The following is a 12,898-nucleotide window of genomic DNA, read 5'->3' on the forward strand; positions in this document are numbered from 1 at the left end:
TCATCACTTTCCCGAGGACTGGCCTGGCACCCAGAAAAATACTTCCAGTATACCTTACCCCTGGAGCCTCTCTGGGACCGTCCCTGTGACCTCTGGACGCATCTCTAGATTTGTCATCTGTATGAGGGCGTTCTCAGGTACCAGGTCACATATTTTAGCTTCTTTTGATAAATTAGTGACAACTGATTTAATCTCACAGCTACCTCGTGATGAAAGTCTTTGTCTTTACTGTGCCTCAGAAAGGGTCAGTGGCTTGCCTAAGGACACACAGCTTGAAAGAACCAGAGGTGGGATTCGAACCCAGGTCTGTATCAGTCCAGAGCCTACACTCCTAAGTCCAGCCTCTGCTATTGGACAGAAACAGTCCCACCTCTGGGGGCTACAGGCCGAGATGGCCCCCCGATAAAGGTTTCTAAAAAGGGGAGATAGCATAAAAACAGGTCTTGCCCTAACTTGACGGAGCATCTTACACTCAGTTACCAGCATGTCAGAATTCATAGGACGTCTGGTCAGCTCCGTGCCGAATTGCCTGGAGCACTCAAGGTGGTGAGAAGCTGTTGAATTAATAAAATGCATTAAGTTGATTGCAGGGGAAACACTTAATCTACAGAGGATAGTACACTCTTTGGAGGCATTTTCAAGTACTTTCAAAAACTCCCTTTTCCACACCAATAATTGATGGACTAACCTCAAATTGTTCTTATTTGTTCATTAACGTAAGGCCCCCAAGGGCTCACTGTATAACACTTTATTAGCCGGGATTGAGTAATATATTTTAAAGTAATAAAACGACATTATTTTAAAATTATTTTTTAATGTGGACTTTCCAGCCATTGACTGCCCTCTCTGATAGGTCTGAATTAGTGAGTTTTAATTGTGTGCAAAGAAGCAATAAAATAATCATTACGAAGATGATGGGTGTATCTTTTATGGCAGACGTATGCATTGTCCCATCCAGCCTGAGGAAACCCTGCACTGGGCGCAGCACGCAGCGCCCCCTCCTTTGCAGACGCAGAACTCACACTCAAAGGGATTCAACCTCTCACCCAGGGCCCCTGAGTGGTGGGGGCCAGGAGTCAAGTTCAGGTTCGTCTCCTTTCTCTTGCACTCACCGAACATGGTTGAGGTGTGAGCTTGGGTGGCACTGAATGGGGCTCAGGCTTTTCCCAGGAGACTGGGGTTACCAAAAATGGGAAGGTAAGAAAAATAAGAGAGAAATCAAGATACATCCTTGTTGTGTATCTGCTCAGGACCGACTACCTCTGAGGGCCAGGTGGGCACACAAAGGTGAGAGAGGGTGACATAATGGTTAATTTATATGTCAACTTGACTGGGCTATGACCAGGGGGTTGGTCAAACACCAACCAGTCTAGATGTTGCTGTGAAGGTATCAGATGTGATGGATGTTCAGATCTGTAGACTTTAAGTAAAGCAGATTAGTCTCTATGTCATGGTGGGCCTTGTCCAATCAGTCGAAGGGCATAAGACCAAAGATCGAATTTTCCAATGAAGAGGGGATCCTCAGCAGGACTTCCCTGTAGGAATGCTGCTTGAGTTTCCATCCTGCTGCCTTGTGGGACTCACATTAACTCAGCATTAACTCTTACATAAATTTCCAGCCTGCTAGTGTACCCTACAAATTTTTGCCAGCAATTTCTTAAACTCTCTCTCTCTCTGTATACACACACACACACACACACACACACACTAACTGTTATTCCCGTACATTTTATTTCAGTGCACCTTTCTATGCCATGATAAGATGAATTACAGCTCCTATGTAACTGGGATTTTTATGTACTTGACCTCTTTCAGAAAGAACCCAAAGAAACTAATGTAAGCAACTCTCAGGGGATTTGTTCGAAGATGCCACTTCTGAGTCCATCTGGGCTCCAGGTCCATGTGACGCCACGTGCTGCAGTTGCCCCTGGTCCAGGCCCTAGATAGTGGAGCTCTGCAGCCCAGCATGACACATACCCACAGAGTCATCTCCAGTCTCGGGCCCAGTGAGGCTCTCTCTCAGGAACAGTAGATGGGTTCATGGCCACAGACTTGAAATCAAAGGGGATTCTAATGATCTAGAAAATTAAATTCTCCAGAATTGCCAGGGAATTGACTTCTCTGGAGTCCTTTTATCAGGTAGCATTTTGGACCCTCTGACTCTTACCTTTTTTTTTTTTTTTAAAGATTTATTTATCTTATTTGAGAGAGAGAGCAGGGGGAGGGCCAGAGGGAGAGGGAGAATCCAAGCAGACTACCCGCTGAGTATGGAGCCTGGTGCTTGGCTCCATCCCATGACCCTGAGATCATGACCTGAACTGAAATCAAGAGGCAAACGTTTAACCGGCTGAGCCATCCAGGTGCCTCCTATTCAAATATCAGCTCTATAAAGAGACCAGCTCATGCCCTCTTGTCCTCTCCTCCATTCTTCCTCCCAGAGAATGGTGGCAGGACAGGGGTGATCATTCCTGTTTTACAGGAAGAGAAACCGAGATGAAGAAAGGATGCACCTCGCTTCTGATCCTGGGCAGCAGCTGTGGTGAGCCAGGGAAGGGGCGCTGGGAGGAGACTTGCAGGCGCCGGTCCATTGCTGGGAGAGCACAGGCCCCGTTGAGTCTGGCCTTACGAATTAGAACCAGCCTTGCTGCTCCAAAGAGGTCCAGGCCACTGATAGAGGAGGATGTGATGAGCTCTAAAATCACCGTTTTTCTTTTCTTCGGGTCACTCAGATCCAAGGCAGCCCATTCTGTGCTGATGCTCTTTGCCCCTCTGTTCCTGGGCCCAGGGAAGACTTATGCCCTAAGTCTATTCTTGCCAACTCTGGCATGGGAAGTGCTCTGTCTGGGGAATAAGGATTGTACCCATCAGCCAGAGGGTATGGGAGACACATCGTTGGACAAAGTGGAAGGAAAACATGGTCTGGATACCTGGATTTTAATGCCTCCAACTTTTTAAACTAGCTGTGTGACCTTAGACAAGTCACTTAACACCTCTGAGCCTCAGTTTCTACCTCTGTAAAATAACTGCCCCTTAGGGGGGATATCAATGGTTTTAAATGAAATAATAAATGTAGCCATGTTGTATAGACTGTAAAGCACCTAAATTAGCTATTTAAAAAAAATATTTTATTTATTTATTTGAGTGTGTGTGTGTGTGTGCGCGCGTGCATGTGCGCATGAGTAGGGGGAGGGGCAGAAGGGGAGGAAGGGAGAGAATCTCAAGCAGATTCCATGCCTAGCATGGAGCCCTATGTGGGGCTCCATCTCATGACCCTGAGATCATGACCTGAATTGAAATTGAGAGTCGGGTGCTCAACTGAATGAGCCACCCAGGCACCTCTAGCCATTGTTGTTTTTGATGCACCTTAAAGGGGACAGGGAAAAGGAGGGATCTAGAACTGAGGAGTTTTGCTTTCTCTGATCTCATGTTACAGGGAGGTCATAGTCCAGAGAGTGTAAGCAGTCTGCCCCTAACGGCAGAGGTCGAGGATTGGATTAGGGAATAGGATTAGGGTTAGGCAGTGAGGATGGGTGGGAACAAAGGGGATTGTCTGCTTAAGGCTCAGGGACTGGACCATGATGGGACAGATGGGACAGATGAAGGTCCCAGGAGGAGGGTGCTGGGGCAGTGGGCAGTGAGGCTGGAGGGCGGCCAGGTGGGCAGTGGCTCCAAAGGCTCCAAAGAGGAGTCCGTGCTGTTGCTTGGGGTAAAAGCCAGCTCTTTACCAAATCCTGTGTAGGGGCCGCTAGTGCGAGGACACAAGGATAGTGCAAATCATTCCTGGCATGGGACTTCTGGTTCAGAAACAGGGCAAGATGACATCCAACCCAGGTCATCTTCAGATCATCACAGACCAGGGACTAAAGAGGTAGGGCAGGGGTGGGGAGGAAGGCAGAGCTTTCCAAGGGGAAACCCAGCACTCTCATTCTCTGCGGTCAAGAACCGTGGGCTGTAATAGTCTTGCCATCATCAAAACTAGGCCTGAGTCACCTTTGGGCAGAAGTGAGAGAACATGGGGCATGGGGACAGGGGTGCATACCTTTGCAGGCACCACACCCACACATAGCTCTCAAGAGCCAGTTTACCACTAAAAATGACCCGAGGATTCTGGTAATAAGAGTTGTCATTCAAGATAGGCTTTGAGTCATTTCTCCCATGAAGGAGGAAAGAAAAAGTCAACAATAGAGAGTAGGATTCATATCTAGGTGGATCTTGAGTGCTCTGTGTCTCCTTCTTTCCTTCTACTGAAATATTTCCCTTTAGGTCTCTCTTACTACTTTACATTTCACCATTAGAGATTTGCTCCTTTGGTTATTCAGTCTCCAAGAGTTCTTCATACAAATGCAAACGTCCTTGGGAGAGGCAGCCCCTGTAAGCCTGGAATGTTGTGATCCAGCCCAGGTAACTGCGACAGGGAATTGGTTTTATCTGGGGCCTGAAGGGCCAAAAGGGGGAGTAAAGGAGAGGGAGTAAGGATGGAGATTATTATCCTCACTTTACAGATGAGGAAACAGACTTACACAAATAAAGAAGGCAAGTGGTCTGTGATGGTAGCAAGCCAAACCTTACTTTCTCACCTCGAATTGTGTGCTTTCTTCAGAGTTGTTCAGAAGCAACTCCATGAAATTTGTTTCAGAGAAAACATGTGTTCCTGGCCTTCCCATCTACCTCCAGTGCAATCCAGAATGTGTGGGCACTGTGCTCCCTTTGGAACGGGCCATTCGTAAGCTGGATGGTGGCTAGGACTTGTATGCCTGGTCCTAAATGGTAGAACCTCAGCGATCAGGCGAGAGACTCCCTCCTTCCTTCCCTCCTCTCCTGCACTCTCTCTGTCTCTGGAATTTGAACTGAGACCCAAGGGATGTTGCAGTTGTGGTCGTGCTACAATCTGGACATGGCATGGTCATTACAGGGCTAACAAACACCTCAGGTTCTGAGTAGGGAGAAACTTGGGTGACAAGAGGCAGAGGTGCACAGAACCAAGAAGAGAGATACCCCAGGGAGAGCTCCAGTCTGCCTGGTGGAGGAAGACACCCCCATCCCAGGCAGGGACCTTTAAAATGTCTGCCCAGTGGGATGTGAGGATCCCTGTGGAGGGGTACTCTGCTGAGGTGTGTCTCCTGTTCTTCCCCTTTCTGACTTGGAGTATTCATTGATGTTACCTTCTACTTGTTATATCATCAAATATGGAATGTTTGGGAGGCAGGTGACTTTAATCCCTAGGTTGTTGGTCTCTGGATCAAGAGGAGCCTCATCTGTACACGATAAAGGGATCGCTGACCTTCATTGATACTGATCACTGATACGGAGAGCCCCACACACCACCCGAGACCCTGGGGCTGTATTCCTTGGGGAGGAGTGAGTGTACTTTGCTTGGTGGAGGGAGAGAGAATGAATTGCGTGTTTGGTGACCCCAAAAGCTAACAAACTATTAGCAGTCATGAATGCTGCTCTCAAATTATTTCTCGCTCCCTGAGTGCTGGGCCCCTGGTAGGACTGCACGTGCAGGCCCCTTGTGCTGCGTGGGGCCAGTGAGCTGTGAGGGCAAGTTTTCAGGGCCCATCCGAGACCCTTTGGGCTCTTGCCCTGAGACAGCCAGATTCAAGATGGCGCTGCTCCCTCAGCCGGGACCCTGGGGAGAGGGAACTTGGAGCACCAAACCCAGAGAAATCACTTCCAAGACATAAAGCTTCCCCGTTGCAAGCTATTTCACTCTGGTGGTTGTTGGTTACCATGACTCACCCTAGTGCATGCTGACTGCCCTTCCTGGGGTGCGAGCATGGCATTTGTTCTAGATCCTTCTGGAAAGGAGATAGAGGCACGGACATGGTGCGGCAAACCCATGCCCCGGTGGCATTCCTCCGGTCTCTGCCGCCAGCCTCAGTGCCATCCCTCAGGCTGTGGGCCAGGAGTGCAGAACAGCAGAGGGCACCAGAGGCCTGTCTCCACTCTCCCCATCATGGGGCCATCTTTCCATGTTGGAGGAGCCAGCACGGCAGGAGGGGTGCTGGGGTCTCAAGCAGGGACAGAGCTCAGGGCCTGTCTCTGTGCATGTCACTGGTTGTGGGCGAGTGGATGCAGACTCACCCTCGGGGGGCTTCCGAGACACTGGGGCCGGGAGCCAGGGCCCCACCGGGGCCTCTAAAGAGCAGGCCTTCCTCTGGCTCCTTCCCTCTTGGCCTCGCTCTGTCTTCGGTGTCATGGTCAGACCCAGAGTGAGGCTGGGAGGGTAGGCCGGGGGCCAGCACCGAATGTAAAGGGCACTGATACACAGAACCCGCACAGAGCCGAGGGTTCTTGGGCCTTCCCCAAGCCTTTGGCTGCTGAGGCCTCAAATTCCACCATTCTGCTCTGGCTGTTCAGCCTGTTGCTTGGATCCGAGATGCTGAAATGCAGCCATGTTTCTCTCCTTGGTGGAGGGTGGGGTGGAAGCTGAAGGGGGTGGGGCCAACAGCAGTGTTTCCTAGATCTACAGAACAGTGCGGGTGTGGGGTCCAGGAACTTCGTAGGCTTGGAGAGCTTTGTCCTGGGAGTTGGGCAGCTGTGTGATTCCCCTCCAGGTCCCTTTCCCTCCTTGGATCTCAGCTTCTGTCGATGGGGGGCTGGGGCTGGCTGAGCTTGGAGCCCTTCTCAGCATTATATCCTGTGCTTTCAGGAGCAGGTTTCACCGCTCGGACCCAGGAGGCAGCCTGGCCCTGGGGAAGGGGCCCCCGGGGTCACTAGCTGGACGTGCAGTCTTGCTAGTACGTGCTAGATGCTTACATGGGCTTGCTTGCTTTCCTTTAGTGTTGGCATATGCCTCAGTATTTACACTTGCCTGGATCATATAAAGACGAAGGTCAGGTCAAGTCGGTCCATGTAACCTTAGCTGGCCCAGAGTCAAACAGAAGACTTAATGGTGCCTGCTCTCCCACCTGCCCTCCCTGCCTTCTCTCGGTGCTGTTCCCGGCCTCTGGGCGCTGGTCCTTCCCACTTGGCCAGGAGGTCTGGCCTGGCGTCTGGATCCCTAGTCAGAAAGTCTTCCGGATCATCTAGCCAGTGGACTCCAAGCTGGCGTCTTGACGGTGCAGTGGGGGGTTGGGGGATGTCCACCTTCTGCTTGGAATGCTTTGCCTGCCCCTTCTCCCACCCTCACCAGTGAGCCAGGCTCCTTGGCAAAAAGATGGCACCAAGCTTTCTCCCACAATAACCCAAGAGGTCTGGAAGGTGCAGTCTTGCTGGAGAAGCCGTCTCCCTCAACCCTTTGACCTTTGTCTGCTCAGATCCTGGGAGGCAGGCTGGGAGCACAGAGGCGAGCTGCTTCCCCATCCTTCTTCAGCTCCCCTGCTGCTCCTGTCCCTTTGAGCTCCAGAGGGAGTAAGGGTATCACAGAGCTCATTGTAAGCCATTCTGGTTTGTGACGTGTTTTGAGAGTCCCGTCTCTCTCGAGCTGGTTGTGAACTCCTTAGGGCCTGGCAGAGGCGTGCTCGGTGTTTTTCCTCCTCCTGACTTGTTCCTCCTCCTACTGTCAGGTTCCATCCTGTATTCCATCAAGTTCACCGACCTGCACTATCCATTCTTTTAGCCATTCACCAAGGTGGGCCATGGGCAGGATATTGCCAGGAGCTGGACGCACAGAGAAAAAGCAACAGGCAACAGTCCTTGAAGGGCCCAAGTTTAGGGGGTACGACACTTATAAATAAGGTTGTAATTCAGGGCGGTGAGTGCTGTGACAATGGCCTATGCTGGCCCATATGGGTGCATCTGGTGAGTTGGGGGAGCTTGGTCCAGCCTGGGAGAGGTGAGGAGGGGACGGGCTCTCCGACAAGGTAAGGTTTGAGTTAGGTGTTGAAGGAGAGGCTGTAAAATTCCCTAGGTGGGGTTCCCAGAGTGGTGGGAGAGAACTTTCTAGGAAAGAAAAACACAAAAGCTGGCAGGGGGAGAGGGTAGGGCCCCTTGTGGGATTGGAAGTGTTCACTACTGCTGGAGTACAGACGCAGGTGAGTAGAGAGGGGCCTGGGAAGAAGGTGGGACCCGGTCCCGGACGGCCTGGGGTCATTTCTCCAGTTCAGAAGAGGAGGATGAGGAGGCCCATTAAGCTGGGTAGTGGCAGGAGTAGGGTAACAGTTCTGAGGCACTATGTGGGGAGAAGTGATCTGGTGGGATGACCATCTGGATGTGGAGATGAGGAGGTGGGGAAGGGAGGCCGACTGCCAGGGTCCTGGCTCCAGGGGATGCCTGCTTGCAGCCCCTGACGCCAGGCCAGAATCAGGGAGAGGAGGAGCAGGGTGGGTGGGCGCTGTGAGGGTGAGTCAGGGGTGGATATGCTGGGTTTTGGAGGCCCGTGAGCCCTCCAGAAGAAGGTGTCCATAAGCAGTTCATGGAGTTTGGAGAATTAACCCTAGTGTCTACGACAGTTGGGTAGTGTTTGCCTCCCTGTGCTATAGATGGGGTGATTAAAAGGGGGGTAAATAGAGGAAGACAGAGAAAAAAGCCTACAAGAGAACTCCTGGGAGTGTTTCAAGAGTGGGTGGGAAAGGAGGGGAAATGAGTGGGCAGTGGGGGAGGAGAGGCATGGTTGAGGTCAAGGGCACAGTAGTGAAGAACCAGTGGTTGCTATTCCCAAGGGTTGCCCAGACGAGGCACACAAGCCTGGGGTTGGGCATCAGCAGGAAGGTCACTGGCACCCTCGGCCGCAGGGATGGCAGTGACACGAGGGGCGAGGTCATGGACTGTGTGCAGACCTGTGAGGGGCAGGCTGCCGAGTCGCCTCCTACCTGCACAGATCTGAGCATGGTGCTGGATACTCAGTGCTCCCAAGAACACGTGGTCAGGAAAATGTGTTGAATGAACGATTGTGAGGTCAAAGAAGACACTTGTTTGTCACGAAGACTGGTGAGATTCGAGATCTGAGTGCCTCACCTCTCCCACCTCCCTGCCCCGAGTGAGTCACCCTCAGAAAGGTCCCGAAGGGGGGTTTCCAGTCCTTATCCAGATCTGGAAATGATGATTTAACTCGGGAGAGGTGTGGAGGCCTGTTTGGAAAGTCATGAGTGCTCCCTGTCCGGGGGGTGACAGCTCTTTCCTCTGGGGGTTTTCCTGTAGCTTCAGCCTTGTCTGCACCTCTGGTGGTGAGCTGGGCATCGAGGGAGCCTCTGACTTGCTGGGCTTCGGGGGGCAAAGCTCCTCTCCTGGAGAGCCTATCCAGGCCAGAAGGAGCACTCAAGTAAGAGCCTGGGGCTAGGATTCTGGCCTGAGCTCTGCCATTACCTCACATGAATGAGGCAGTCATCTCTCTGGGCCTCAGTTTCTCCAACTGTGAAGCAGGGATTCCAATACTGCATTCACAGGGGTATCCCAAGGATAAGATGGACTAGTGGATAAAAAGGTGATATGAAAAATAGAAGTGCTATACACACACACACACACACACACACACATGCTAGAGTTTTCTTCAATCATTCACTCATTTGTGCATGCACACATTAATTCAGCAAAAGGTGACAAAGCGCTCGCTGGAGGCTGTAATTACAAAATACTGAGTGCTCGGGGCAGAGCAAGTGGGCAGACATTGCAAGAGGAGCTTGCCTTTGAGCCTAGTGATCCCTGCCCTGCACTGCCTGCAGGGGAAAGGAAAGGCTGGGCCTGATGGGTCGGAGGGTGTCGGAGCCCAGGGGTGCCACCAGTCCTGACAACTCACTAGCTCCATAGATTTGTGGTGCTGGGAACTCCCCTTCTCTCCATTCTGGTGGGGAAGTTTGTACTGAGTAGGGTCAAGGCTTGTTTTTCTGCTTTGTCCTCTGGACCCCAGAGGCTGCCCCAACCTGTTATTTGGTGGCAACTGGGAGGGGCAAAGGTGTGCATGGGAGAGAGTCCTAGGGCAGCACATGACCATGAGCTGGCTCCTGGATATGCAAGATCTGTGCTCAGATTGGGTGGGTGAACTGGGATTAGGTGCTTAACCTTAATGAGACTCAAGTTCCCCACCTGCAACATGGGGTTCTTAATTCCTTCTTCTCTCTTCTTTATGAAGATGAAGTGAAGCTGCTTTAAAATATTATAAGGACTCCTGTTTCTCCTCCTCCTCTTCCCCAGACACTGGTTCATTATCATCAAAATCATCAGACCACCTTTCTGGGCTCCTTCCTACTTCCCCCTTCTTGGGGACCCCTTGGTGCCATGTCTACTCAGCGTGACAGCCAGAGATGGGTCCTGCCAACTTACCATTCTGCGGATCGAAGTGATCACTGAACGTCTGGTCAGTGCTGGTCAGGATTGGCTGATCTCTTGGCACGACTCTATTCTGTTACAACTCATGGAGGTTGTAACCCAGACGATTCTGGGTGTCAGAACCATGAAACATGAGCGTAGGAGGAAGTGTTGGAGAGTGCATGCTCTGGCTGCAAAACGTAGGCAGGAAAGAAATTGACTGGATGGTGCCCCTCAAGTATGAGTGTCTTTTTTGGAAATCCTGCCAAGCCCTCCACCTGCCGTGAATCTGGAGGGCCAAGGTGGGTATAGTTCAAGTGCAGGACGCCGCACAGGTATACCTCATCCCTCAGCAGGCATTCATGCGGATGCTCAGATTTGGGCAGCTTGGCAGAAGATTACAAAGGTGCAGGGGATCATTGGGTTTTACAGGTTCAGCTTTGAGGTATAACTGCCTATAAATGACTTGAAGGTCCACTGCATGCCACCATTAGTAAATTGGCTGAGGCCTAATGTGAATCGTCAGCACTCAAGGCTCGTGGGAGAGAAAGACATTTGGTCTGGGGAGGGTCCTGCCCGTGGTCCAGCTTCTCATCCCAGGGTGGATTGGTCGTTCTTCCCCTGTCATCAAACTCTCTAACCTGGGAAATGATGGCAAAGGAAGCCAGCTGCTGGGGCTGGAGGTACAGTGAGTCTAAAAGGTCTTGGCTGCTACTCTCGTAGGATCAGAGGTAAGTCCTCTCTCACTTCTCAGTGGAGAGACCCCATCGCAGCTTCTGGAACAGAACATGCATTTGTTCCCCTCCTCCACCCGGAGGGTCTTGGTGCACAGCTGACTCCGGTGGCAGAAGGGTTTCCCACGGACCCAGACCCAAGGCTGCCCAAAAGACAGCCAGGCTTCCGGGCAATCCCTGACATGGCATCTCCTCACTCGGCCTTCACCAGGCCTGGGGGTTTCTCTCCTGGGAGCAGAGCCGGCCTGCTCCCTGGGAGCTGTGTTCTCGCCCACTAGGCTCCACATACTCCACGGGCTGGTGGATGGCCTTCCAGGAGCAAGCCCAGACAACCCAAAATCAATTTGCTAAAAGCCAATTTGCCAAATGATCAATTCACTGAATGACTAATTTGCCGTAGGACTGAGGATTCATTTTTTCAAATTTCACTTTCCCTGTGGCTTTGCACTGCAGCCTGGCAGCAGAATTCTGCCTGAGTGTCAAATTTCTAATGTGGAGCCTGACTCTAGCACTCAATATTTTATATGGAAAGGCTAGGCTTGCCCCACCCCATCCCTGCCCCTGACTCTCCTGCTCTGCTTTCTAGGTGGGTGTTCTCTTCGGATGTAGTTTCTGTCTGCTATCTTCGTGTAAGCTTATCCTGCGTCTGCTTTTGGAGGTACTCAATGAGAGTGGATCCCTACTGCCGTCGGGGGGGAGGTGGGGGCGCTCGGGACCTTGCAGTGGGGTCATTCGAGAAACGGAAGGAAGTGATACTTTTCCAAACCTGAGTTTGGGATCTAGGATTCATGCTCTTGTTATTATCATTTACCATTTTAATTGAAGTTGTAATGGACATGGAAACAGTGAGCATTTCTAACTGAAAGAACGAACCTTTTCCTTACTTATGAAACTGTGGAATCTGAATTATAGTTTGGAACCATTTTGTTGCTTTCACATAGAGCCATAAAATTTGCCAGCTACCCAAAATGAGCAGTTTAAGATCTCAAGTTATGGGAGAAAAAAATCGGTTATTCCAACTCCTGGTTTTCTATGTACGTTATCTGTATATGTATCTGTACTTATACCCATACCTATACTTGTAGCCATTAGTAGGCAATTTTGAAAATCAGATTCGTCCCAAATACTTTCACAGGCTTTGGAATGCACCATATTCTTTACCGCTAGATTGTCCTTCTTAGTAGGCTTCACTTCTATTTGTACTTATTTGCATACGCGTACCTAGTGAATGTTAATTTTTCCTCTTCTTTGCCTTTTCATCAGGCTGCCATATACCCTGAACAGAAGAACACTGTGCAGGTGACCTCTGGGCAGGTTAATTAATTTCCCGGAGTCTTAATGACTTCATTTGCAAAGCGGGGCTGAAAACACCTAGCTGATGAGGTTTCTGTGAGTATGAGAAGAGATAGTGGGCGGGACAATGCTGTAATCATTCTTGGAGTTGTGCAGATGTAGGATGTTAATATGGCATGAATTCTGGGTAGCAAAAGCAAGTCCTGAGATTTGTAGTCCTTTAGAAGAGGGATGGCAGGAAAGAAATTGCCACGGTCAAGGTGAAAAAGTACAGAGCTCTGTCTTTGCTGAAGTTTCTCCTGGCCTCCTCTACCCGCCCAGGCTAGATTCTTTCTTTGCTGGCCGGGGAAGTCCTGCTGCTACTCCTGCCTCATTATACCCCCTCTTCCCTGAATGGCTCTGAGCACCAACCACGCCGACTCTCTAGATTTCTGGAACATTCCATGTGCCTTCCTGTCCCAGGACCTTTGCACAGGCTGTTGGCTCTTTCTTACCTCCCCACTAAAGACCATCTTTAGGTCTTAGCTGAAAGATCACTCCTGTGAACTTCCCGTGACCTTCCCACAAGTAAGCTCCTCCTGGAAATTGTTCTTTCTTAACACCTGTGCTTATTAATTTTTCAAAGCATCAGTTATAACACCAGTTAATGAATTCATTGTGTAATTATTTGTTCAAGGTCTGCC

At 50.7% G+C, this 12,898-nt stretch overlaps 2 long non-coding RNA genes across 2 annotated transcripts in view; both read left to right on the top strand.

The window, feature by feature from the left end:
* The window catches only part of LOC131999207 (uncharacterized), an 88,455-nt gene that overhangs the window by 12,180 nt on the left and 63,377 nt on the right, over nucleotides 1-12,898 (top strand). The window lies entirely within an intron of this gene.
* Nucleotides 2,395-12,898, top strand: part of LOC131999206 (uncharacterized) — a 38,945-nt gene continuing 28,441 nt past the window's right edge. The window contains exon 1 of the long non-coding RNA XR_009399049.1: nucleotides 2,395-2,539. This is a non-coding gene — a long non-coding RNA (uncharacterized LOC131999206). The remainder of the gene's footprint in view (nucleotides 2,540-12,898) is intronic.

This window comes from Mustela nigripes, chromosome 13 (assembly GCF_022355385.1).
Source record: "Mustela nigripes isolate SB6536 chromosome 13, MUSNIG.SB6536, whole genome shotgun sequence".
Lineage (NCBI taxonomy): Eukaryota > Metazoa > Chordata > Mammalia > Carnivora > Mustelidae > Mustela > Mustela nigripes.